At 44.1% G+C, this 26428-nt stretch overlaps 1 pseudogene; it reads right to left on the bottom strand.

The window, feature by feature from the left end:
• Positions 1–1171: 1171 nt before the first annotated feature.
• Positions 1172–25290, bottom strand: LOC141182713 (vacuolar protein sorting-associated protein 37A-like; annotated as a pseudogene).
• Positions 25291–26428: the final 1138 nt, after the last annotated feature.

Genomic DNA, 26428 nt, shown 5'->3' on the forward strand with positions numbered 1-26428 from the left:
TGGTGTATATGAACATGCAGACAACATGGCGGTATATTATCGTACCTATAGCGGTGCATGGTATGGATGGTGTATATGAACATGCAGACAACATGGCGGTATATTATCGTACCTATAGCGGTGCATGGTCCTGGCTGTGCAGGGATATGGACTGTTGCAGCTTCTCTACTGTGGCAGCACTGAGAGATAGGAGACAAATCGTCAGTGATGTGAATGGCTTCTAGAGACATAAGTGAAACATGACAGGACTCGGCTCTGCACAGATGCACAATATGATCTAGAGAGCAATTACAATGCCACCTTGGGCCATGTAGCCAGTGTCAGTCACTCTCTTTGTCTTTCCTAGGCTTCTTCGTGCAGTCGTTGTATAGGTGCACTATAGGTGCATCAGTGACTGCCAGTCATACTGAGATAACACAGGAGGACATACAATACAAGAGGGCTGTATCCAGCACCAGATCGGAAGAAAATCATTGTAAAAACAACCATTTATTGAAAAGTTTTTAAAACTGACGCACTTCAGACTCTGCGCTCTTAATCCTAGTATGGCGTAGTTCTCCAGCGCTAGGTCGTGGTTACATAATGGAGGTATAGGATATGATGTAGACAGATCATTAGTTCTCTGAACTGAATATATAGACATTTGTTTCTCCAATCAATGATTTATTTAGTTAATATCCATTAAATCAGTTCCTCCATGCATGCCATCTGGTTCTCTGATCTTTAATGTGAGGAGCCATGACGCCTCTATGTTTTCTACTACGTGATCCATCGCCTCCTCTCTTGGGTGGAGGAACTTTCTCAGCCGCATTAACCCCGAGGCTTCTGACATCACCATTGTGCTGATGTGGAGGCACCGGATACCCTATACCTTCATTATTTCCCCCCACCTAGCGCTGGAGAGCTAGAACATACTAGGAGAACACATGGTGTGAAGCGCGGCAGTCGTGCATGCCTCGGAGAAATGCTTTTTTTATTAGATGAATTCTTTGTAACATTTTGTACAATAAATGGTTTTTACAATGATTTTCTTCGGCCCTGGTGCTGGGTGCACCCCTCTTGTAGCCATTTTGCCCTGCTGGGGGGAGTATGCACAATCAGCAGGGGAGCTGGATTAACCTCTTCTTTCCTCTCTAGGAGGACATACAATGTGGAGGCCATGGCTTCCCGCTCATCGGTACAAGCCGTGTCCGCTGCTCCACCAGATCCAGACCGCAGATAACATTCGCTCTATGGATCCAAGGCTGACCAGCCCAGATACTGAATCATTAATGGCAGCAATTCCCTGTATACAGACATATCTTAGGGAACTGCTATTCATGCAATTCCCCAGTATAAGCTGCACCACTATTAAACCAATACCACAGCACTTACTCTTCTCTTTTCCATGAACAGAGTTAAAAAATCATCTATTTCTGTTTTTCCCTCAAGGAAATTTTCAGCAAAATTGTCAGAGTCCTCTTCAGCTTGGTGGGCAGCGACCTTTAACCTGGCCTGTAGTGCGCTGAGACTGCAGCTCTGCGAGGGGGGAAGGAGCAGGACGTTACACCTCATCCCATATGGCACAGGGACTCACCTATTTTACTAGCGGCAGTAGGTTTCCCCAGCAAATGGGGCTCATTTACAGATCGTCCATTGCAGCCAATCATAATGCAGCTTTCATTCCTCAAACTGTTCCTAAAAAATGAAAGCCAAGCTCTGGTTGGCTGCTGTGAAAGCATCTGGTCATGTACCATTCACATGCTATAACCTCACAGTACTAATCATCAGGATTAAATACAAGTCTGGACAATTGGACCTATCGTCTGTCTAGTAGAAAAGATCAGCTGATATAAAAATGTGTATTATATGGAAAACTGGGCGAGATGATGCTGAAAACAATGTATAGGACTATAGTGGCAATCTGGGAACATGTAGCGACTAGTGATGAGCGAGCGTGCTCGTTTAACCCTTTAAACGAGCACACTCGGGTACTCGCTGAGTAGTTTTGTCGTGTTCAGCATTTCCGTTGCAGCCGGGGCGGCTGCATGTATCGCGGCTGTTACACAGCTGTGACACATGCAGGGATTGCCTGTTTGTTAGCCAGTCTCTGCATGTGTCACAGCTGTGTAACAGCCGCGACACATGCAGCTGCTGCGGCTGCAACCGATATGCACAGCACGCCGAAACTACTTGGCGAGTACCCGAGCGTGCTCGTTTAAGGGTTAAACGGGCACGCTCGCTCATCACTAGTAGCGACATCATACATATACTAATATTTCAATATTCAGCCAATTCTTGCATGGCCCCCTTACAGTGCACGCCGTCCATATCCCCCCGCACTGTAAACCTTTCAGAACGTTCCCTTTGTTCTACTGAACAATAATGTCATTTGTGGCTTCAGCGGCTTTCTGCAGATTAGAAGTCCAGTTTCCACAGGACACATAAAGGGCTTTTATTACCCTGTAACTTATCAAAGAGATCTACTGACAGCACAGTTCTGCAATTAAAGGGAATGTGTCATCAGAAAATGACCAGGACTTTATGTTAAAGGTAACCTGTCAGCTCCCCCGAGATCACAAACCGTCACCATGTATTTATTTCTCACTTTATACCCGTCCTAACAAACCCCTTTTAGTGGCTTTCTGATTTCTGCATTTGGCGAAAATCTATTTTATAATTGTGGTGGCAATTTGCTAATTAGAGGGTGACTAGTGGTGGGGCGCGTTGCAATGCCCCCACAAATATTCACCTACTTATTATCACGGCCGCAGTTATAAAAATGTTAGAAATCAGTAAGCCACTATTAATGGGCTCTTTACACAGGGTACAAAAAGATGAATAAATCCATGGTGGCGCTTCGGGAGGCATGAGAAAGCTGACAGCTTCTCTTTACATGTTATTTTTAACTACTGAGTTTTTTTTCGATTTTCCATAACACAATCTAGATAAAAAAAAAATGCAAACTGGCCATTAATCCTAATACTAGACTCAAACGTCTTATTCTGTTCACAAGGCTTTGCATCAGTCTCATGATCATCACAGACAGGATAATAATGAAAGGTAACAATCAATATAGAATAGAATCCACCATTCACAAGAGGTGATATCACTGTCCCGCAGGCGCCATCTTCTCTAGCCCCGTATCCGCCACATTACCTCGCTCAGCTCATGCTGTCTTTGCTGGTTTTCATTTGAGTCAGAAGCTCATACTGGAAGAGAAGAAAAACACAAGGAAATGAGGATGAATTCACGCGGGCCGCATTTGCTGCAGCTTTTACGGCCCGATCAGAGCAGGTTTATAAGGTAAGTGGATGAGACTTTACAAATCTCATCCGCAAACTGTAAAGATTGCCCATATAGAAAAATGAGAACGCCAAAGATGTTCCAAATCCCGGCATGTCATTGTGGGGTGAAAATACAGCAGATTATCAATGTGAATTTCACCAACTTCAATATAGCAAGGGTGAGATCGTCAGAATTCCTTAGCACAATCCACAAATGAACCAAACCTGCCGTAAAGACTGCGCCTGCCATGTCAGCCCCATCCACAGTGGCTTACCTTATCTAATAATGCTTGTCGCTTTGACTCCAGAATTGGCTCAATTTGAAGATTCTTTTCTGGATTCAAAAAATAAAAAAAATTTCTAGATTAATATACACATACAGAGGATGAAATAAGTATTGAACATGTCACCAATTGTCTAAGTAAATATATTACTAAAGGTGCTATTGACATGAAATTCTCACCAGATGTCGGTAACAACCCATCCAGTCCACACAGGCAAAGAAATCAAATCATAGATGTCCATGAATTATGTGTAATAATGAGTAATGACACAGGAAAAAGGTACTGAACACATGAAGAGAGAGAGAGGCAAAAAGCCATGGAAAGTCATCACACCAGCTGAAATCTATCAGTAATTAGAAACCCATCCTGCCACTTAGTGAAAAATAATATTAGGTGGTTCAACTGATGGCCTATAAAAAGGTGTCTCGCTAGCAAGATGCCACACAAGAAACATCTCATGATGGGTAAAACCAGTGAGCGGTCTCAAGACCTCCGCAACCTAATTGCTGAAAAACATACTGACGGTATTGGTTACAGAAGAATTTCTAAATTACTGAAGGCTCCAGTGAGCACTGCTGGGGCCATAATCCAGAAATGTAAAGAACATAATTTCATAATAAACCGGCCACGACCAGGTGCTCCCCGCAAGATTTCAAACAGAGGAGTGAAATTAATTATCAAAAGAGTTGTCCATGACCAAGGACCACCTGTGGAGAGTTACAGAAAGACCAGGAATCAGCAATTGCTTCAAAGAAAACTATAAGTGATGCACTCAACCTCCATGGCCTGTATGCACGCTTAGCACGCAAGACTCCATTGCTGAACAAAAAGCATGTTGACGCGTGTTTAACGTTTGCTCAACAATATTTAGACAAGCTTGTGAAATACTGGGAGAATATAGTCTGGTCAGGGTGTTGGGCTGTTTTTCAGCATACGGCAATCTTCATATTAATGAAGGAAGGAGGAATGGATAAATGTACGAGACATTCTTGATAAAAATCGGCTGCAATCTACCAGGATGATGATGAAACAAGGGTGGACATTTCAGCAAGACAATGATCCCAAACACACAGCCAAGGAAACGCTCAATTGTTTTCAGAGAGAGATAATTAAAGCTGCTAAAATGGCCCACCCAATCACCTGACCTGAATCCAACAGAATATTTATAGAAGGAACTGAAGCTCAGAGTTCATAGAAGGAGCCCAAGGGATCTTCAGGATTTGTAGCGTGTTTGTGTGGAAGAATGGGACAAAATCACACCTGAGCAATGCATGCGACTAGTTTCTCCATACAGGATGAATCTTGAAGCTGTCATCACCAACAAAGGCTTGTGTACGAAGTATTAAATACATTTCAGTAAGCACAGTCAATACTTTTTCCCCGTGTAATTTCTCATTATTACACATAACTTAATTTATCGACATCTATTGTTTGATTTCTTTGCCTATGTGGATTGGATGGTCTGTTACTGATATCTGAGGAGAATTTCATGCCTATAGCACCTTTAGTAACATAGTTACTTAGAAAAATGGTGAAGTGTGAGTATTTCACCCGCTGTGTATATCCAGTGGGGAAAATAAGTATTTGATACACTGCCGATTTTGCAAGTTTTCCCACCTACAAAGAATGGAGAGGTCTGTATTTTTTTTTTTATCGTAGGTATACTTCAACTGTGAGAGACAGAAGAAGAATCCAGAAAATCACATTGTATGATTTTTACATAATTAATTAGCATTTTATTGATTGAAATAAGTATGCGATACAATAGAAAAACAGAACGTAATATTTGGTACAGAAACCTTTGTTTGCAATTACAGAGGTCAGAAGTTTCCTGTAGTTCTTGACCAAGTTTGCACACACCGCAGCAGGGACTTTGGCCCACTCCTCCATACAGATCTTCTCCAGATCTTTCAGGTTTCGGGGCTGTCGCTGGGCAACATTGGAGTTTCAGCTCCCTCTAAAGATTTTCTACTGGGTTCAGGTCTGGAGACTGGTTAGGCTACTCCAGGACCTTGAAATGCTTCTAACAGAGACACTCCTTAGTTTCCTTGGCTATGTGTTTCGGGTCAATGTCATGGTGGAAGACCCAGGCACGTCCCATCTTCAATGCTCTTACTGAGGGATAGAAGTTGTTGGACAAAATCTCGCGATACATGACCCCATCCATCCTCCCTTCAATATGGTGCAGTCATCCTGTCCCCTTTGCAGAAAAGCACCCCCAAAGTATGACATTTTCCCCACCATGCTTCACGGTTGGGACAGTGTTCTTGGGGTTGTACTCATCCTCCTTCTTTCTCACGGCGAGTGGAGTCGATACGAAAAAGTTCTATTTTGGTCTCATCTGACCACAAGACCTTCTCCCATGCCAGATGGTCATTGGCAAACTTGAAATGGGCCTGGACATGTGCTGTTGTTTGAGACTGTGGTCCCAGCTCTCTTCAGGTTATTGACCAGGTCTTCCTGTGTAGTGATGGGCTGATTCTTGACCTTTCTCAGAATCATGCTTACCCCACAAGGCGAGCCTTACACCGAGGAGAATTGACAGTCATCTTGTGTTTCTTCCATTTTCTAATAATTGTGCCAACAGTTGTTGACTTCTCACCAAGCTCCTTGTCTACTGCCTTGTAGCCCATGCCAGCCTTGTGCAGGTCTACAATTTTGTCCCTGGTGTCCTTAGACAGCTCTTTGATCTTGGCCATGGTGGAGAGGTTGGAGTGTGATTGATTGAGCATGTGGACAGGTGTCTTTTATACAGGTTTATATGGTGCAATTAATAAAAGGTAATGAGTGCAGAGTAGGAGGGCTTCTTAAAGAAACACTAACAGGTCTGTAAGAGCCAGAATTCTTGCTGGTTGGTAGGAAATTAAATACTAATTCCATGTAATAAAATGCAATTTAATGATTTGAAAATCAAACAATGTGGTTTTCTGGTTTTTATTTTTAGATTCTGTATCTCACAGTTGAAGTGGATATACGATAAAAATTACAGACCTCTCCATTCTATGTAGGTGGGAAAACTTGCAAAATCGGCAGTGTATCAAATACTATTTTTACCACCATGTATATGTATGTGTGTATATATACACTACCCACAAAAAGTTAGGAATATTTGGCTTTTGGGTGAAATTTCAGGATGAACCTAAAATGCCCTCTAACCTTTTCAGGTGAACTTAATGTGACCTTCTCTAAACTTTTGAATGCACATGTCCAACTGTTCAATGTTTCAGTACTTTTTGCACAACTTGCTGTTCTCTAACAAGGAGCTTAATGGCAAAATTCACATCAGGTGTTTGATCCATGTATCGCCCAATAAAATTTGGGGTTCAATTAGAATTGGTATTAAACAGCCCCTACTACTAGAATAACAACATTAATCCTGTCATTGTCCCTCTGCATTCACAACACAGGCCTAATTTCATCTTCACGGATCACAAGGCTCCAGCTCATTGAGGTTGCATCATTAGGGAATGGCTGCTGGAGACAGGGGAACCTCAAATGGAGTGGCCTGCATTTTCTCCAGACCTGAATCCCATAGAAAACCTATGGGATCAGCTGAGTCGGTGTGTAGAGGCTCGTAACTCTGTACCCCAGAACCTCAATGACCTGAGAACCGCCCTTTCCAGGGCTGTGGGGTCAGTAAGCCAAACTTCCGACTCCCGACTCTGACTCCACAGCCCTGGTCACTACTGAGCGTGTACATAAAGTGCAGCACAGATTCATCTGAACTAAAAGCCGAGATCCTTAGATCAGGAACAGAACAGACATTTATAGGACATTTCATAACTTTCACAAATTCTTATGGAAACATTTACAGCACATCCTGTATTGTACTGCTGTACCCAATTTATTATATATTTTAGGAGTCGGAGTGGGTCCATTTTATACCGACTCCACCAAAATAGACACCGACTCAGACTCCACAGCCCTGCACCCTCCAAGAAGAGTGGGATGCCATGCCTCAGCAGACAATAACTCCACTTGTGAACAGCAGGAGAATTCATTGTCGAGCTGTAATTGATGCTGCTCAAGGCCACATGACAACTTATTGAGACATTGACATTTTTTGTTGGGGTATACCCACCACTGTTGTTGGCATTTGTTTCAATAAATGGTTTGAGATGAGGAAATCACCGTTACATGCTTCTACTTAAACGCCCTACTTGTATTATAATATATTACTGTAGAGGGAACTTTTTACATTTTCCATACATTTCACCAGAAAGCCACATATCCCTAACTTTTTGTGGTCAGTGTAGATATACAGGTGCTTCTCACAAAATTAGAATATCATCAAAAAGTTAATTTATTTCAGTTCTTCAATACAAAAAGTGAAACTCATATATTACATAGAGTCATTACAAACAGAGTGATCTATTTCAAGTGTTTATTTCTGTTAATGTTGATGATTATGGCTTACAGCCAATGAAAACACAAAAGTCTTTATCTCAGTAAATTAGAATATTTTATAACAGCTTAAAAAATGATTTTAAAATCTGAAATGTTGTCCTACTGAAATGTATGTTCAGTAAATGCACTCAATACTTGGTCAGGGCTCCTTTTGCATCAATTACTGCATCAATGCGGCGTGGCATGGAGGCGATCAGCCTGTGGCCCTGCTGAGGTGTTATGGAAGCCCAGGTGGCTTTGATAGCAGCCTTCAGCTCGTCTGCATTGTTGGGTCTGGTGTCTCTCATCTTCCTCTTGACAATACCCCATAGATTCTCTATGAGGTTATGGTCAGGCGAGTTTGCTGGCCAATCAAGCACAGTGATACTGTTGTTTTTAAACCAGGTATTGGTACTTTTTGCAGTGTGGACAGGGGCCAAGTCCTGCTGGAGAATGACATTTCCATCTCCAAAAAGCTTGTTGTCAGAGGGAAGCATGAAGTGCTCTAAAATTTCCTGGTAGACGGCTGCGCTGACTTTGGTCTTGATAAAACACAGTGGACCTACACCAGCAGATGACATGGCCCCCCAAACCATCACTGATTGTGGAAACTTCACACTAGACCTCCAGCAGCTTGGATTATGTGCCTCTGCACTCTTCCTCCAGACTCTGGGACCTTGATTCCCAAATTAAAATTGGAACTTTGGGACCTTGTGGAGTGTGTCAATGACTGCCTTCTGGACATCTGTCAAGTCAGCAGTCTTCCCCATGACTGTGGAGCCTACTGAAACAGATTAAGGGGCCTTTTTAAACACGTAGGAAGCCTTTGCAGGTGTTTTTTTCTTAATTATTCTAATTTACTGAGACAATGACTGTTGTGTTTTCATTGGCTGTAAGTCATAATCATCAACATTAGCAGAAACAACCACATGAAATAGATCACTCTGTTTGTAATGACTCTATATAATATATGAGTTTCACTTTTTGTATTGAAGAACTGAAATTAATTAACTTTTTGATGATATTCTAATTTTATGAGACACACACATATATATATATATATATATATATATATATATATATATATATATATATATATATATATATATATATATATATATATATATACAGTACAGACCAAAAGTTTGGACACACCTTCTCATTTAAAGATTTTTCTGTATTTTCATGACTTTGAAAATTGTACATTCACACTGAAGGCATCAAAACTATGAATTAACACATGTGGAATTATATACTTAACAAAAAAGTGTGAAACAACTGAAAATATGTCTTATATTCTAGGTTCTTCAAAGTAGCCACCTTTTGCTTTGATGACTGCTTTGCACACTCTTGGCATTCTCTTGATGAGCTTCAAGAGGTAGTCACCGGAAATGGTCTTCCAACAATCCTGAAGGAGTTCCCAGAGATGCTTAGCACTTGTTGGCCCTTTTGCCTTCACTCTGTGGTCCAGCTCACCCCAAACCATCTCGATTGGGTTCAGGTCTGGTGACTGTGGAGGCCAGGTCATCTGGGGTAGCACCCCATCACTCTCCTTCTTGGTCAAATAGCCCTTACACAGCCTGGAGGTGTGTTTGGGGTCATTGTCCTGTTTTAAAATAAATGATGGTCCAACTAAACGCAAACCGGATGGAGTAGCATGCCGCTGCCAGATGCTGTGGTAGCCATGCTGGTTCAGTATGCCTTCAATTTTGAATAAATCCCCAACAGTGTCACCAGCAAAGCACCCCCACACCATCACACCTCCTCCTCCATGCTTCACGGTGGGAACCAGGCATGTAGAGTCCATCCGTTCACCTTTTCTGCGTCGCACATAGACGAATGCCAAGAGTGTGCAAAGCAGTCATCAAAGCAAAAGGTGGCTACTTTGAAGAACCTAGAATATAAGACTTATTTTCAGTTGTTTCACACTTTTTTGTTAAGTATATAATTCCACATGTGTTAATTCATAGTTTTGATGCCTTCAGTGTGAATGTACAATTTTCATAGTCATGAAAATACATAAAAAGTCTTTAAATGAGAAGGTGTGTCCAAACTTTTGGTCTGTACTGTATATCTATCTATCTATATTTTTTTTCCCAAGAACCAGAAGAACTCTTCATTCCTCAAAACCGTATTCAACTACCATCCACCAAATCGTACTTGCCAGCTCCTCGATATTTTTCACTAGCTCCTCTTTATCAGATATAATCTGTTTTAGTTGTGGAAGATTTACAAACTGCTCCAGAAGAACATCCTCTTGCTCCATCATATCGGTGAGCTGTGACACGCTGAAGTAGAAAAAAAGAGAAACGTGCGTCCAAGACTTTCATGGAAATGTTACAACAGGGTACAGAGAAGCCCCCACAGACTTATCTATAGGGGTGGCCCTGGGGAATACTAGGATGGATGTCATTTTATCATTAGAACTAATATAGAATTCAGAATTTTTTTTTTGACAAATAAAAATTAAACTTCTTTTTATTTTTATTTTAGTTGTAAAAATACAAACCTCAAATCTGACAGCTCAGGAAACGTTTCAGGGAGATCAGGCATCTTATATGTAAAGCCGTTCACACCCACCTAAGAAATATATACAGGTACTGGTGAGAGACTACAGAAACAGAAATGTTCAGTGCCTAGGTTACCGGCCACTGCTGCTGTCTATCAGTGGTGGCCAGTCTCCTAGGCAAGGAAAGCAGTTTGCTATACAGCTTGCAAGTGCAGCTCTGAAGTTGGCCGGATCCCTGGATTCAGTACCTCTGTGCTCCTCCGACGCTGCAAAGTCAAAGCGGTCTCTGCCGACAGCAGAGGAAAGTGCATAGTTCAGACCCGCGGCGCGACCATGCCGCTGGTTGAAACTGTCCATCTTCAGGAGAGCACTGCCCCCAGCAAGGAGGTAGCCAGCAAGACAGAGGAGCAGTGTGCTCCTGATGAAACAAGATTAGACAAGCTCTTAAAGGGGTTTTCTGATCCGACATGACACTGACTGCAGACTTGTGAATTCTCACATAGTGTGCACTGCTGTCTGCAAGTACGCGCTATGCATACTCCCAGCCAGAATCCAACTACAGTTCAAGGCCTCGCACAATACACTTGCATTGAGCGCGCTGGAAACAGTGTAGCCAGATTGTGGCCGGAAGTACGCATATTGTATACTTGTGGCCACCTGACCGCCTTTCCCGGTGTGGACACCACAGAATCCTCACTGTGTGCAGTGTGCTCTACGTGAGGATTCACAAGTCTGCAGTCATACACAGTGACTGCAGACTTGTCGTTTTAGACCAGACAACCCCTTTACAGAAACATCTTCCCTGCCCACCTATTAAAGTTGAATTGACATTTTTTGGCTTTTTCTGATCACGGCTGCGCACTTACTTCAGACGGGGGGACAGGCACCGGCAGATCTGTAATTAGGCCGTATGCGGGGGCGGCAGTTTTGGCAGAGTTGTATGTGGAAGGAACAGGTTCAGATACTGGCACTGATCTATTGTTATCTTGTGTAGGGAAAGGTGGAAACAAAGAAAAGCCAGAAAGAGGGTGCGGAGGCCTCCCTGCGGGATTGCTGTACAGGCGGAAAGACAAGAAAGGGTTTCCCTCATTAGATTAGTATTCTCCCAAGCACCATCGTAATGAAATAGGACATACAATATCTGTAGGTAGATGCTGTGTCGCCAACATGCCAGCAGATAGATCAGCCTATTATGTGCTGTAATTCTGCAGCTCTGAACATACTGTGTACGGACAGATACACACGTATTAACACACAGTTACCCTGCAATCCTATTAGTATACCAGAGATGTTAATGTGCAGATAAGGTTACTGACAGGCTTCATGAGGACACAATGTAGCCCGTACTCCACATGGGCTGCCAGATGATCACCTCTCCTCTACTGCTAGTGTAGCCGCCATGCAAGGTGCACAATGGGAGAGAACTGTCCGGGCCCTGCTTACCGGCAGCAGCAACATACAGCACATCCACGGACAGAAAACGTACAAGAGAAGTAAGAGGAGCCGCCTGGATGGTATATAGCACCCTGTAATGCTGGGTTTAGTCATTATACCCATTCTGCCCATCAGCAGCATCATATCCATAGGCAGTCACTTCTGGAGATGTGTAGACAGGCGAGCCGCACTTCTGTCCGCACAGAATGATGGTTAATATGATAGAATCTCAGCAGCACACGATCTGATCACACAGGGCAATGATGTGCTGCCAATAACGCTACAGCTTAAGCAGTCTTGAAAATGACCGCCCCATCGCACCAGCTTTGTGCTCCAAGTCTCTTCTATTCACCGCCACAGATTTCTGATAAATTGACATCACTGTGACTCCAACTTGTCACTACAACTGAAGACTTCTTTGGTCTCTGAAGTGTAAATGATTGTGAACACACCGCCATTTCCACAGCTCCCATAGCGTTGGCCTATGTTCACATGTCCAGTAATCATCAGGTAGGATGGATCCAGCAGCGATCCATTCACACACAAAAAAAAATAATTGACACAACTTTTTTGTCCACCTGAAAAGAAACTAAACGGATCCGTTTATTAGCCATCTGTTTTCTTCCTTTTGAAACTGATCTAGTAAATAGAACAATTAACCTTTTGCAAAATGAAAAAAAAATGGATGGCTAATTAACAAATCAGTTTTCCATAGGGTTCAATGTTACAAAATGGATCAAATTCAAATAAGTTTTTTTTTTTTGCCACATAAAAAAAAGTTGGGCCTGCACAACTGTTCTGTTATCAGATTGCTGCTGGATACGGACTATGTTCACACATCCAGTAATCATGTTAGAACGCTCTAATGGATGATTACTGACGTGTGAACATAGTCTCATGTGCAGCGGCATCATGCAGAGTTTCCCCGACACACCGTGTCTGCAAATTGAGAATCTGGTTTGGCTTTTATCCTAAGTCATATGGCAAGGCTCGTTAAAGGGTCGATATTGACTTTTAGGATTACTTCCAAAAGGTGGCGCTAAAGTTCTAATCCTCTTCCTCTCTGAAGAGACAATTTGCATATTTAATTGCCCAGAGGAGCATGCACGGCTTATACGTCTCCTCACTCTGACATGCCAGGCTTGGCTTGGCATTCTCCACAAGGAGAAACGCTAGCCCTTAGACCCCAACCACTCGGTACAAAACTCTCAGCATTGGTGTACAGTGGGTATTCCCATCAAACAATATGGAAAGGAGGGGACCCATAATTTGTAAAGTCTGAATTTTGATAATGTTAAAAGTCTAAAGGAGAGAAAAAGAAATGTTCAGGTACAAGTTAAGGTACAACTCTACAAAGAAACCTGCAGTCAAAATTAGAACTTACTGTCATTTGCTACATGGAACCACAAATTCAGCCGCAATGTGAGGGTAAACAATCGTTCAGATGAGCAGAAATAAGTGCTAAAAGCGGATGTGCCATCTTATCAAGTAGAAGTGCACCGCTCCCCAGCCTCCTCGCTGCCCGATTTATGGGGAGCAGTGCGCTCCTGCTTGATTGACAGCTTGGTGCAGCGGCATGTGTTGTGCGGCTTGTCCGAACTATGCGCTCTCTGGTGCTGCAAGCAGAGATCATTTTGCCTTTGCAGCATCTGGGAAGCAGCGGCACTGAAGCCGGCAGTGCGCTCCAGCCATCCAGCCAGCTTCGGGCAGTGCTTACAAGCTCTACTGGGAAGGACTTGTATTTTGCCACCGCAGAAGCAGAAAAGAATAAAATTAAATATACTTCCATTGTTGAGAATGGAAAGGATTTTTAATAACAAGTAAATTACTAAATTGCTTGATTTTACAAGAATTTTGCAATTTCACCACTTTAAGAATATTGGAATAACCCTTTAAACTTAGATGATATTCCACCATAACAATGGAAGGATCTGAGATCTCAGGACAATATAATTACTTACTAGGGGAAAGAGCCAGAGGTTGGGGCCAGGGTTGGAGGGCTTTTCCAAAACTCTTCTAGTAAATTCTGGACTATTTTCCCAAGATCTGAGTGCATAGTAAACTTAAAAAGGAGAAAATTGTTAAGATGTTAACAGCTGTAAACTCTCATCAGAAAGAATCATGTGGCTAATGCCATAATAACACCTAACATGATCAGAGATTCCTGGCTTTACACTGTGTTCCAAATTATTATGCAAATAATATTTTCTCAGATTTTCCCAAATTACCTATATGAATTGCAGTCATTGTAATTTTCCAGTCAAATAACTATTAGAGTACAATTGAAAGGTTTTTGTACAAATTGCCTATGATAACAGTATATTTTTAAAAAAATAAAAAACTCAAACTGCACTCAAAATGCATGTTCCAAATTATTATGCACAGCAGAGTTTTCAACCTTTTCATTTTAATAAAGAACAAAAAAATGGTCATTTTTGAAATTATAAGCATTAGCAGGTTATTACAAACTGAAATCAAACAGTTTTCAACTCAAAACTTTATTCTAGGTGATGTCACATTTGCACATAGGACCGCTTGTTCGAAAGGAGCTTCTGAACTCTCTCGTCCATTGAATTTGTCAGGTTTTGGATGGTTTCTGCTTCAATTGTTTTGCATGAGGACAGAATACCCTCCCAGAGCTGTTGCTTGGATGTGAACTGCCTCCCGCCATCATAGACACTCCTTTTGATGATGCTCCAGAGGTTCTCAATGGGGTTGAGGTCAAGGGAGCATGGGGGCCACACCATAAGTTTGTCCCCTTTTATGCCCATAGCAGCCAGAGATGCAGATGTGTTATGTGCAGCATGAGACGGGGCATTATCATGCATGAAACGATCTCGATGGTCCAGATGGATGGAGTGGAGGATGGCTGGTTGATGGACACCCCATGCAAACACGGCTACGGCGCTAACAAGGAGGAGGTGGAGTAATGTTTTGGGCTGGAATCATGGGGAGAGGGATTGTCGGCCCTTTTAGGATCCCTGAAGGGGTAAAGATGAACTCCATAATGTATGTTGAGTTTCTCAAACAGCACTTCCTTCCATGGTTCAAGAAGAAGAACCGTGCATTCCGCAGCAAGATCATTTTCATGCATGATAATGCCCCGTCTCATGCTGCACATAACACATCTGCATCTCTGGCTGCTATGGGCATAAAAGGGGACAAACTTATGGTGTGACCCCCATGCTCCCCTGACCTCAACCCCATTGAGAACCTCTGGAGCATCATCAAAAGGAGTGTCTATGATGGCGGGAGGCAGCTCACATCTAAGCAACAGCTCTGGGAGGGTATTCTGTCCTCATGCAAAACAATTGAAGCAGAAACCATCCAAAACCTGACAAATTCAATGGACGAGAGAGTTCAGAAGCTCCTTTCGAACAAGCGGTCCTATGTGCAAATGTAACATCACCTAGAATAAAGTTTTGAGTTGAAAACTGTTTGATTTCAGTTTGTAATAACCTGCTAATGCTTATAATTTCAAAAATGACCATTTTTTTGTTCTTTATTAAAAAGAAAAGGTTGAAAACTCTGCTGTGCATAATAATTTGAAACATGCATTTTGAGTGCAGTTTGAGGTTTTTTTTGTTGTTTTTTTTAAATATACTGTTATCATAGGCAGTTTGTACAAAAACCTTTCAATTGTACTCTAATAGTTATTTGACTGGAAAATTACAATGACTGCAATTCATACAGGTAATTTGGGAAAATCTGAGAAATTAGTATTTGCATAATAATTTGGAACACAGTGTATACAGACCACAAAGTATGGCAGTATCAGCGATCAAGCAGACAAGGGCTGGAGAGAGCAGGAGAGACGCTAGAAAGACGCTCGAGAGAGAGAGCAGGAGAGACGCTCGAGAGAGAGAGCAGGAGAGACGCTCAAGATCAGGAGAGACGCTCGAGAGAGAGAGCAGGAGAGACGCTCGAGAGAGAGAGAGCAGGAGAGACGCTCAAGATCAGGAGAGACGCTCGAGAGAGAGAGCAGGAGAGACGCTCGAGAGAGAGAGAGCAGGAGAGACGCTCGAGAGAGAGAGAGCAGGAGAGACGCTCGAGAGAGAGAGCAGGAGAGACGCTCAAGATCAGGAGAGACTCTCGAGAGAGAGAGCAGGAGAGACGCTCGAGAGAGAGAGAGAGCAGGAGAGACGCTCGAGAGAGAGAGCAGGAGAGACGCTCGAGAGAGAGAGCAGGAGAGACGCTCGAGAGAGAGAGCAGGAGAGACGCTCGAGAGAGAGAGCAGGAGAGACGCTCGAGAGAGAGAGAGCAGGAGAGACGCTCGAGAGAGAGAGCAGGAGAGACGCTCGAGAGAGAGAGAGCAGGAGAGACGCTCGAGAGAGAGAGAGCAGGAGAGACGCTCGAGAGAGAGAGAGCAGGAGAGACGCTCGAGAGAGAGAGCAGGAGAGACGCTCGAGAGAGATCAGGAGAGAAGCTCGAGAGAGAGAGAGCAGGAGAGACGCTCGAGAGAGAGAGAGAGCAGGGGAGACGCTCGAGAGAGAGAGCAGGAGAGACGCTCGAGAGAGAGAGCAGGAGAGACGCTCGAGAGAGAGAGCAGGAGAGACGCTCAAGATCAGGAGAGACGCTCGAGAGAGAGAGAGCAGGAGAGACGCTCAAGATCAGGAGAGACGCTCGAGAGAGAGAGAGCAGGAGAGACGCTCGAGAGAGAGAGCAGGAGAGACGCTCGAAAGAGAGCAGGAGAGATGCTCGAGAGAGAGAGCAGGAGAGACGCTCGAGAGAGAGAGAGAGCAGGAGAGACGCTCGAGAGAGAGCAGGAGAGACGCTCGAGAGAGAGCAGGAGAAAAGCTCGAGAGAGAGAGAGCAGGAGAGACGCTCGAGAGAGAGAGCAGGAGAGACGCTCGAGAGAGAGAGCAGGAGAGACGCTCGAGAGAGAGAGCAGGAGAGACGCTTGAGAGAGAGAGCAGGAGAGACGCTCGAGAGAGAGAGCAGGAGAGACGCTCGAGAGAGAGAGAGCAGGAGAGACGCTCGAGAGAGAGAGAGCAGGAGAGAAGCTCGAGAGAGAGCAGGAGAGACGCTCGAGAGAGAGAGAGCAAGAGAGATGCTCGAGAGAGAGAGAGCAGGAGAGACGCTCGAGAGAGAGAGAGCAGGAGAGACGCTAGAGAGAGAGAGACGCTCGAGAGAGAGAGCAGGAGAGAAGCTCGAGAGAGAGAGCAGGAGAGACGCTCGAGAGAGAGCAGGAGAGACGCTCGAGAGAGAGAGCAGGAGAGACGCTCGAGAGAGAGAGCAGGAGAGACGCTCGAGAGAGAGAGCAGGAGAGACGCTCGAGAGAGAGAGCAGGAGAGACGCTCGAGAGAGAGAGAGCAGGAGAGACGCTCGAGAGAAAGAGCAGGAGACAAGCTAGAGAGAGAGAGCAGGAGAGACGCTCGAGAGAGAGAGCAGGAGAGACGCTCGAGAGAGAGAGCAGGAGAGAAGCTCGAGAGAGAGCAGGAGAGAAGCTCGAGAGAGAGAGCAGGAGAGACGCTCGATAGAAAGCAGGAGCAACTGTCAATCACTTCATCACTATATTACTCAGTAATGATACCTATAGCATATTACTCAGGGTGACAACATGGCAGGTCACAGAGTTACTTTCATGATCTAGATTTGCTAAATTGGAGACATATCATGATACAGAGCCCATGTCCATGACTTATGTCAGCTCCAAAGTGAAATATGTATTGAAAAAATAAAAAAAAATTATATATATACACACACATATACATACACTGCTCAAAAAAATAAAGGGAACACTCAAATAACACATCCTAGATCTGAATGAATGAAATATTCTCATTGAATACTTTGTTCTGTACAAAGCTGAATGTGCTGACAACAAAATCACACAAAAATCATCAATGGAAATCAAATTTATTAACTAATGGAGGCCTGGATTTGGAGCCACCCCCAAAATTAAAGTGGAAAAACACACTACAGGCTGATCCAACTTTGATGTAATGTCCTTAAAACAAGTCAAAATGAGGTTCAGTATTGTGTGTGGCCTCCACGTGCCTGTATGACCTCCCTACAACGCCTGGGCATGCTCCTGATGAGGTTGCGGATGGTCTCCTGTGCGATCTCCTCCCAGACCTGGACTAAAGCATCCGCCAACTCCTGGACAGTCTGTGGTGCAACGTGACGTTGGTGGATGGAGCGAGACATGATGTCCCAGATGTGCTTAATCGTATTCAGGTCTGGGGAACAGGCGGGCCAGTCCATAGCTTCAATGCCTTCATCTTGCAGGAACTGCTGACACACTCCAGCCACATGAGGTCTGGCATTGTCCTGCATTAGGAGGAACCCAGGGCCAACCGCACCAGCATATGGTCTCACAAAGGGTCTGAGGATCTCATCTCTGTACCTAATGGCAGTCAGGCTACCTCAGGCGAGCACATGGATGGCTGTGCGGTCCTCCAAAGAAATGCCACTCCACACCATTACTGACCCACTGCCAAACCGGTCATGCTGAAGGATGTTGCAGGCAGCAGATCGCTCTCCGCGGCGTCTCCAGACTCTGTCATGTCTGTCACATGTGCTCAGTGTGAACCTGCTTTCATCTGTGAAGAGCACAGGTGGCCAGTGGCGACTTTGCCAATCCTGGTGTTCTGTGGCAAATGCCAAGCGTCCTGCACAATGTTGGGATGTGATCACAACCCCCATCTGTGGACGTTGGGCCTTCATACCACCCTCATGGAGTCGGTTTCTAACCGTTTGTGCAGACACATGAACATTTGTGGCCTGCTGGAGGTCATTTTGCAGGGCTCTGTCAGTGCTCCCCCTGTTCCTCCTTGCACAAAGGCGGAGGTAGCGGTACTGCTGCTAGGTTGTTGCCCTCCTACGGCCCCCTCCTTCTCTCCTGGTGTACTGGCCTGTCTCCTGGTAGCACCTCCAGCCTCTGGACACTACGCTGACAGACACAGCAAACCTTCTTGCCACAGCTCGCACTGATGTGCCATCCTGGATGAGCTGCACTACCTGAGCAACTTCTGTGGGTTGTAGAGTCCGTCTCATGCTACCACGAGTGTGAAAGCATAACCAACATTCAAAAGTGACCAAAACATCTGCCAGAAAGCATTGGTACTGAGATGTGGTCTGTGGTCCCCACCTGCAGAATCAATCCTTTGAGGGTGTCTTGATAATTGCCAATAATTTCCATCTATTGTCTATTCCATTTGCATAACAGCATGTGAAATTGATTGTCAATCAGTGTCGTTTCCTAAGTGGACAGTTTGATCTACTTGGAGTTATATTCTGTTGTTTAAGTGTTCACTTTATTTTTTTGAGCAGTGTATATATACAGTACACACCTTCTCATTTAAAGATTTATCTGTATTTTCATGACTAAGAAAATTGTACATTCACACTGAAGGCATCAAAACTATGAATTAACACATGTGGAATTACATACTTAACAAAAAAGTGTGAAACAACTGAAAATATGTCTTATATTCTAGGTTCTTCAAAGTAGCCACCTTTTGCTTTGATGGCTGCTTTGCACACTCTTGGCATTCTCTTGATGAGCTTCAAGAGGTAGTCACCGGAAATGGTTTTCACTTCACAGGTGTGCCCAGTCAGGTTTAATAAGTGGGATTTCTTGCCTTATAAATGGGGTTGGGACCATCAGTTGTGTTGTGCAGAAGTCTGGTGGATACACAGCTGATAGTCCTACTGAATAGACTGTTAGAATTTGTATTATGGCAAGAAAAAAGCATCTAAGTAAATAAAAACGAGTGGCCATCATTACTTTAAGAAATGAAGATCAGTCAATGCGAAAAATTGGGAAAACTTTGAAAGTGTCCCCAAGTGCAGTTGCAAAAACCATCAAGCGCTACAAAGAAACTGTCTCACATGAGGACTGCCCCAGGAAAGGAAGACCAAGAGTCACCTCTGCTTCTGAGGATAAGTTTATCCGAGTCACCAGCCTCAGAAATCGCAGGTTAACAGCGATTAGACTTGTTTGGGCTAAAGAACACAAGGAATGGACATTAGACCAGTGGAAATCTGTGCTTTGGTCTGATGAGTCCAAATTTGAGATCTTTGGTTCCAACCACCGTGTCTTTGTGCGACGCAGAAAAGGTGAACGGATGGACTCTACATGCCTGGTTCACACAGTGAAGCATGGAGGAGGAGGAGGAGTGATGGTGTGGGGGTGCTTTGCTGGTGACACTGTTGGAGATTTATTCAAAATTGAAGGCATACTGAACCAGCATGGCTACCACAGCATCTTGCAGCGGCATGCTATTCCATCCGGTTTGCGTTTAGTTGGACCATCATTTATTTTTCAAAAGGACAATGACCCCAAACACACCTCCAGGCTGTGTAAGGGCTATTTGACCAAGAAGGCGAGTCATGGGGTGCTACGCCAGATGACCTGGCCTCCACAGTCACCAGACCTGAACCCAATCGAGATGGTTTGGGGTGAGCTGGACCTCAGAATGAAGGCAAAAGGGCCAACAAGTGCTAAGCATCTCCGGGAACTCCTTCAAGATTGTTGGAAGACCATTTCCGGTGACTACCACTTGAAACGCATCAAGAGAATGCCAAGAGTGTGCAAAGCAGTCATCAAAGCAAAAGGTGGCTACTTTGAAGAACCTAGAATATAAGACATATTTTCAGTTGTTTCACACTTTTTTGTTAAGTATATAATTCCACATGTGTTAATTCATAGTTTTGATGCCTTCAGTGTGAATGTACAATTTTCAAAGTCATGAAAATACATAAAAAGTCTTTAAATGAGAAGGTGTGTCCAAACTTTTGGTCCGTACTGTACATACACACACACATATATATATATATACATACACGCACGCAGTAGGGAAAATAAGTATTTGATACACTGCCGATTTTGCAAGTTTTCCCACCTACAAAGAATGGAGAGGTCTGTCATTTTTATCATAGGTACACTTCAACTGTGAGAGACAGAATCTAAAAATAAAATCCAAAAAAAAATCACATTGTATGATTTTTAAATAATTAAATCGCATTTCATTGCATGAAATAAGTATTTGATCACCTACCAACCAGCAAGAAATCTGGCTCTCACAGACCTGTTAGTTTTTCTTTCAGAAGCCCTCCTACTCTGCACTCCTCACCTGTATTTTTTGTACCTGTTTGAACTCGTTACCTGTATAAAAGACACCTGTCCACACACTCAATCAATCACACTCCAACCTATCCACCATGGTTAAGACCAAAGAGCTATCTAAGGACACCAGGGACAAAATTGTAGACCTGCTCCAGGCTGGGATTGGCTACAGGACAATATGCAAGCAGCTTCGTGAGAAGGCAACAACTGTTGGCACAATTATTAGAAAACGGAAGAAACACAAGATGACTGTCAATCTTCCTCAGTCTGGAGCTCCATGCAAGATCTCGACCCGTGGGATAAGGATGATTCTGAGTCCCCTGCTCACGCCAGCACATGTCCAGGCCAGTTTGAAGTTTGCCAATTACCATCTGGGTGATCCAGAGGAGGCATGGGAGAGGGTCATGTGGTCAGATGAGACCAAAATAGGACTTTTTGGTATCAACTCCACTTGCCGTGTTTGGAGAAAGAAGAAGGATGAGTACAACCCCAAGAACACCGTCCCAACTGAGAAGCATGCTGGGGAAACCTTATATTTTGGGGGTGCTTTTCTGCAAAGGGGACAGGACAACTGCACCCAGCAACAGTCCCGAAACTTGAAAGATCTGGAGAAGATCTGTATGGAGGAGTGGTCCAAAATTCCTGCTGCAGTGTCTGCAAACTTGGTCAAGAACTACAGGAAACGTCTGACCTCTGTAATTGCAAACAAAGGTTTCCGTACCAAATATTAAGATCTGTTTTTCTATTGTATCAAATAATTAATTTGCATAATTGCATGAAATAAGTATGTAAAAATTATAAAATGTTATTTTCTGTTTTTTATTTTTAGATTCTGTCTCTCACAGGTGAAGTGTACCTACGATAAAAATTACAGCCCTCTCCATTCTTTGTAGGTGGGAAAACTTGCAAAATCGTCAGTGTATCCAATACTTATTTTCCCCACTGTATATACTTTGTTACTAAAAAAGAAAAAACCCACCGGTCTTCTATGTGAACATAACAAAGACTATAACTAAAAATCTTATATATTAAAAAAAAAAACTAAAACAAGGTTGACCACATTTTCTTATGGTATTTTCATCTGAAACTTCCTTGGAAAATTCACTGGAAATATCAGAAATGTCTGAAGTGGGGACCTCAATGTAAGACCCCCACCCATTAGATGTAAGGGGGCTCCCAAACCTCACGTGTCGATGCAGCACAGCCATCTGCAGCCACATTTTACGTAGAGCACACGCAGAACCGGGTCATTAACACATACATTAATCCTTTCATTTCGCTCTCCTTTGCTGAAGATGTGTTTGACAAAGACCTCATCTACCAAAATAAAGAGGTGTATTCCCTATGAACTAACAATACCGTGGCATCTCTTCTTCCCAGGTCCTCTGCGTTGTGCCAATCTTCTGGAAATGTGTGGATACATTGACAACTGGCCACTGCCAGGCCCCTGGTCGTAGTGATTATGCCTACTGTCCAAACTGATTAGACATGGACAAGGAGTAAGGTAACACCCCATTGTCAATTAGATGTAAGGCTATGTTCATGACGCGCCCCTGGGCCTGTGTCGCGCTGCGGTGCGCACGCGGGAGCTTACCCGGAGCCGGATCCGTGGACGGTTGTAGTCTCGTGGCGGTGACCCGGTCCGTGCCCAGGGAGTCAAACTGGACGGCAGTCTACTAGTAGTAAATAGTTGATGACTACGCCACCCGTTGAGTGCAGCCAGGGAGCTGCTGCTGCGGGGCAGACCGCTGAGGCCGATGGTAGGATTATGCAGCGTGATAGTATAACCCCCAACGGGAGGGGTATGGTCTCAGGGCAGCCGACGTGGATGATGGGGGTAGCAGGAACCACTCAGAGACGGTACGGTGTAGTTCAGGGTCTTTACTGGTAACAACGATAGACCCTCCCGGAGTACTTGCTAGCGAACGGGGCCTGGTCAGTCCTTGAACAGATGGGATCTCCCCTGGCCAGGCGTAGTTGTAGGCCTCCCAAACTGACTGTACTCTTCTGGCTACCTTGCTAGAAGCTGATGTAAGTAGCCCACGTCCCTGAGTGTACCGTGTGGTGCTCACCCGTATGGCCGGTGACTCGGGGCCTTCTAATGGCTTCCGCTCCACGATGGCGGTGCTGGTCCCACGCGTGTGACCGTGCCTTCGGGCTTCTGGGCCAGAGGACCTGAAATCCCCTGCCTGACGGATTCTGCTGCTGGGTAGGAGTTAGTCCCCACAGCCTCGGACTCCGGGTCCGGAAAGAAGTCTTCTTAGTCAGGGCGAGCTCTGCAGCTGCCAGCCCCTGACTCCTTGTAACTCTGCTGTTTCCTATGCTGCTTCTTGTCTCTACTCCACTTGTCTGACTCACCCTGCCTCAGCCCCGGGTTTATACAGGGGAAGTTCTTCCCCTCCCAAGACTGGGCAGGAGGTGTGGCATGCACAGGATCCCTGACCAAAGGACCTCCCACCTGCTCTCAGACATAACATTACATTACTGTGGAAAACCAGACCCCAGGGGTGCCACATTCACACTAGGCGTTTTTTCACTGCACATTACTTTCAATGGGTGAAATACACTGAAAGAAGTGACGTGCTCTATTCAGCAAAAAACAATGCAAATCACAAAATACTGATCATACAAAAACCAGGGTGTGAGCAGGAGATTTCTGAAATCTCATAGACTTTGCTTGTACTGTAAAACACAGCTGAAAATTTGCATTAAAAAAACGCTGAAAAAAACGCAATGTGTGAACATAGCCCTCAAAGGCACTGCACAGTGGTCTGAAACACAAATTCTGCACATTTGTGATTTTATAGGGTTTATAAGATTACTAAAACAGATGTGTCAGGAGACCACACAGATCCACTTTATAAAAACAAAAACACCTCAGTCATTGAAAGGTTAAATGACAACATTCCTAAGTCCAGTGCTCAAAATCTCCCAAGTCTCCTTACATTATGTAGTAAAGGACAGGTGACATTGGGGCCTTGCTTGTCCACCAGGTGATGTCTTATCGGTGGAAAGACTGTGATGAGAGGTTTGTCTTGAGGAAATTGTGGCGGAAGTAAACTGCAATAAAAACAAAGTATTAGAGCAAGACGCGGGATACATGACTGCAGCCTACAGAAACGTGACAGGTCCGGGGAAAATACCCAACAGCCTCATCTCATCTCAATGGAAAATCCATTTAGGTGGCACGTAGCATAAGGCATAAAGGGACGTCAGCACCTTGACATATGATCGTAATGGTGTTATAAGAGATCTGATGAGTCCATCATGACAAATCTAGTGTGGAAAACATATGCAGATCCGTCTGGAAGTGCACTGGGGCGTATCACTGCACTTAGACAGCTCCTTTCAAGTGCACGGACACGCCCCTCTGCACTCCCACACCAATCTGCAGACACTCCATTTCCTTTTGACTGGCACATCGGAGCTCTGCAAAAAAAAAAAGGATAATTTTTCTGGGGAGGGACAATCGACGATACTGTTCTACCACTACTTCCATATGTAAAAGGAAGCTGAGAGGACCCTATAAGCCTCCATATTGATTTAAAGTGATTTCTTATTAGTAGCAATTAAACAACTTGCATTAATACACATCATCTATAGCAGGGTTCCCCAACTCCAGTCCTCAGGACCCACCAACAGGTCATGTTTTCAGGATTTCCTTAGTATTGCACAGGTGATAATTCCATCATCAGCACAGGCAATAGTTACATCACCTGTGCAATACTAAGGAAATCCTGAAAACATGACCTGTTGGTGGGCCTTGAGGACTGGAGTTGGGGAACCCTGATCTATAGTGACGTCATGAGCCGCCAAGCAACATCATTTAATGGCTCCAGTGCTACAAGACATGACTATGGATGACAAGTCATTGTAGGGTACCGATTACACGCGGTGGGGTCTATCAACAGCATGGGACAAAGATATTCTAGAAGTACCTAATATGGTCTGCTTTCTTTAAGGGGTTGCCCACTACCTTGATATTGATCACTTACCCATTGGATAGGTCATTAATATGGAATCAGTGGGGGCCATCTTCACAAGTGAATAGGAGCATGCGGCTCCCTCTCTGGGGGGCTGTCAGAACCCCATCGATTTGATATTGATACCCAATGCTGATGTTATCAATATCAAAGTAGAGGACAATCCCTTTAATTCCCATTAGGTTCACATTTAATAACCCCAACAAATGCAACGTAATCTCTCAACTAAGACAATAGCACCCCGTGTCACTTACATATTGATGCTGATGGTGAAGTTCTTAAAGGTGATTGGCAGTCTGTACTCCACATCTTTCTGAATTTCAGTAATACTGGAAAGATAAAAAAAAGAAAACATTAATGATGACAATTCTACAAACTGCTGTGTCCCAAAAGAAAACACAACAGGTGGATATGTGTAAACCTAACCGATGCTCCAGTATTGTGGGTGCTGGAGCGTGCAGTCTCACAAGACACGATTTGTCTACCGTCTTGAATTGGAGGTGCCCCAGCCCCCAATAATGATCTAGGTCTGATTCGGCAGAACAGCATGAGGTCCGGCAAATCTGACCGCTTTATGGATACAACATGCTCCATATTACGACCACAAGAAAAAAGCCAAATAAAGAAGTGTGAGAACAGGACGGCGATGGGTGTACGGAGGATGGCAGAGAGATGACTGCAGAACGCAGCATAAAGCACTCAGACATTAATCATCCCTGACAAAACATAATACAAGTCCTGCTTCATGCTGGGTACGCTTCTCAGGTAACCCTATACTGAAGGACTTGTACTGTTCATAGACCTAACATACAACACATTACATACAAGTTATCCCGCATCAAGAGACACATGACATAAAATAATAACCATCCTAGACATCAAGTTCCCCTTTGAGAGGTCACAAGGTAATATCCGATGGCTCTAAAATGGAATCTGCCACCAGGTTTTGCTATCCCATCTGCATGATGTAAGGGCAGAACCCTGATTCCAGAAATGTGTCCCTTATTTCGCTGCAGTTTTGATAAATTTTAGTTTTATCTACTGCAGGTCTAGCAGTGCTCTGAATGCTGAGCTCCGTATAACCGGCTGCACCACTGATTGGCAGCTTTCTGTGTACACTGTGCATAGGCAGAAGGCTGCTATACAGACCTTGTGAAAAATGAGAAAAGAGAAAGGGAGAAAAAGCGCGCCATGTACCACCTGAGGAAGATAGTTCACTATCGAAACGCTTTGTGGAAAGGGCTCATTAAATTTATTTTTTAGTCCTAAAATTTTTTCACTTCTAGTGTTCATTCTTTTAGCGCCCTATAGACCGCTTTTTTATTTAATTTGGACCACTCCTGAAAAATGAGGGATACCTGGTTGCAGGTTTACTAGTCTTCTAGTCACAACCTCCTACTGATAAAACAAAGATTTTATCAAAACACCAGCAAGCAGCCCAGAAAGTGACACATCGCTGGAATCAGGGTCTCTGTCTCTACATCATGCTGCTC

Source organism: Phyllobates terribilis, unplaced genomic scaffold, assembly GCF_046119375.1.
Source record: "Phyllobates terribilis strain yellow unplaced genomic scaffold, ASM4611937v1 Scaffold_35__1_contigs__length_13245226, whole genome shotgun sequence".
Taxonomy (NCBI): Eukaryota; Metazoa; Chordata; class Amphibia; order Anura; family Dendrobatidae; genus Phyllobates; species Phyllobates terribilis.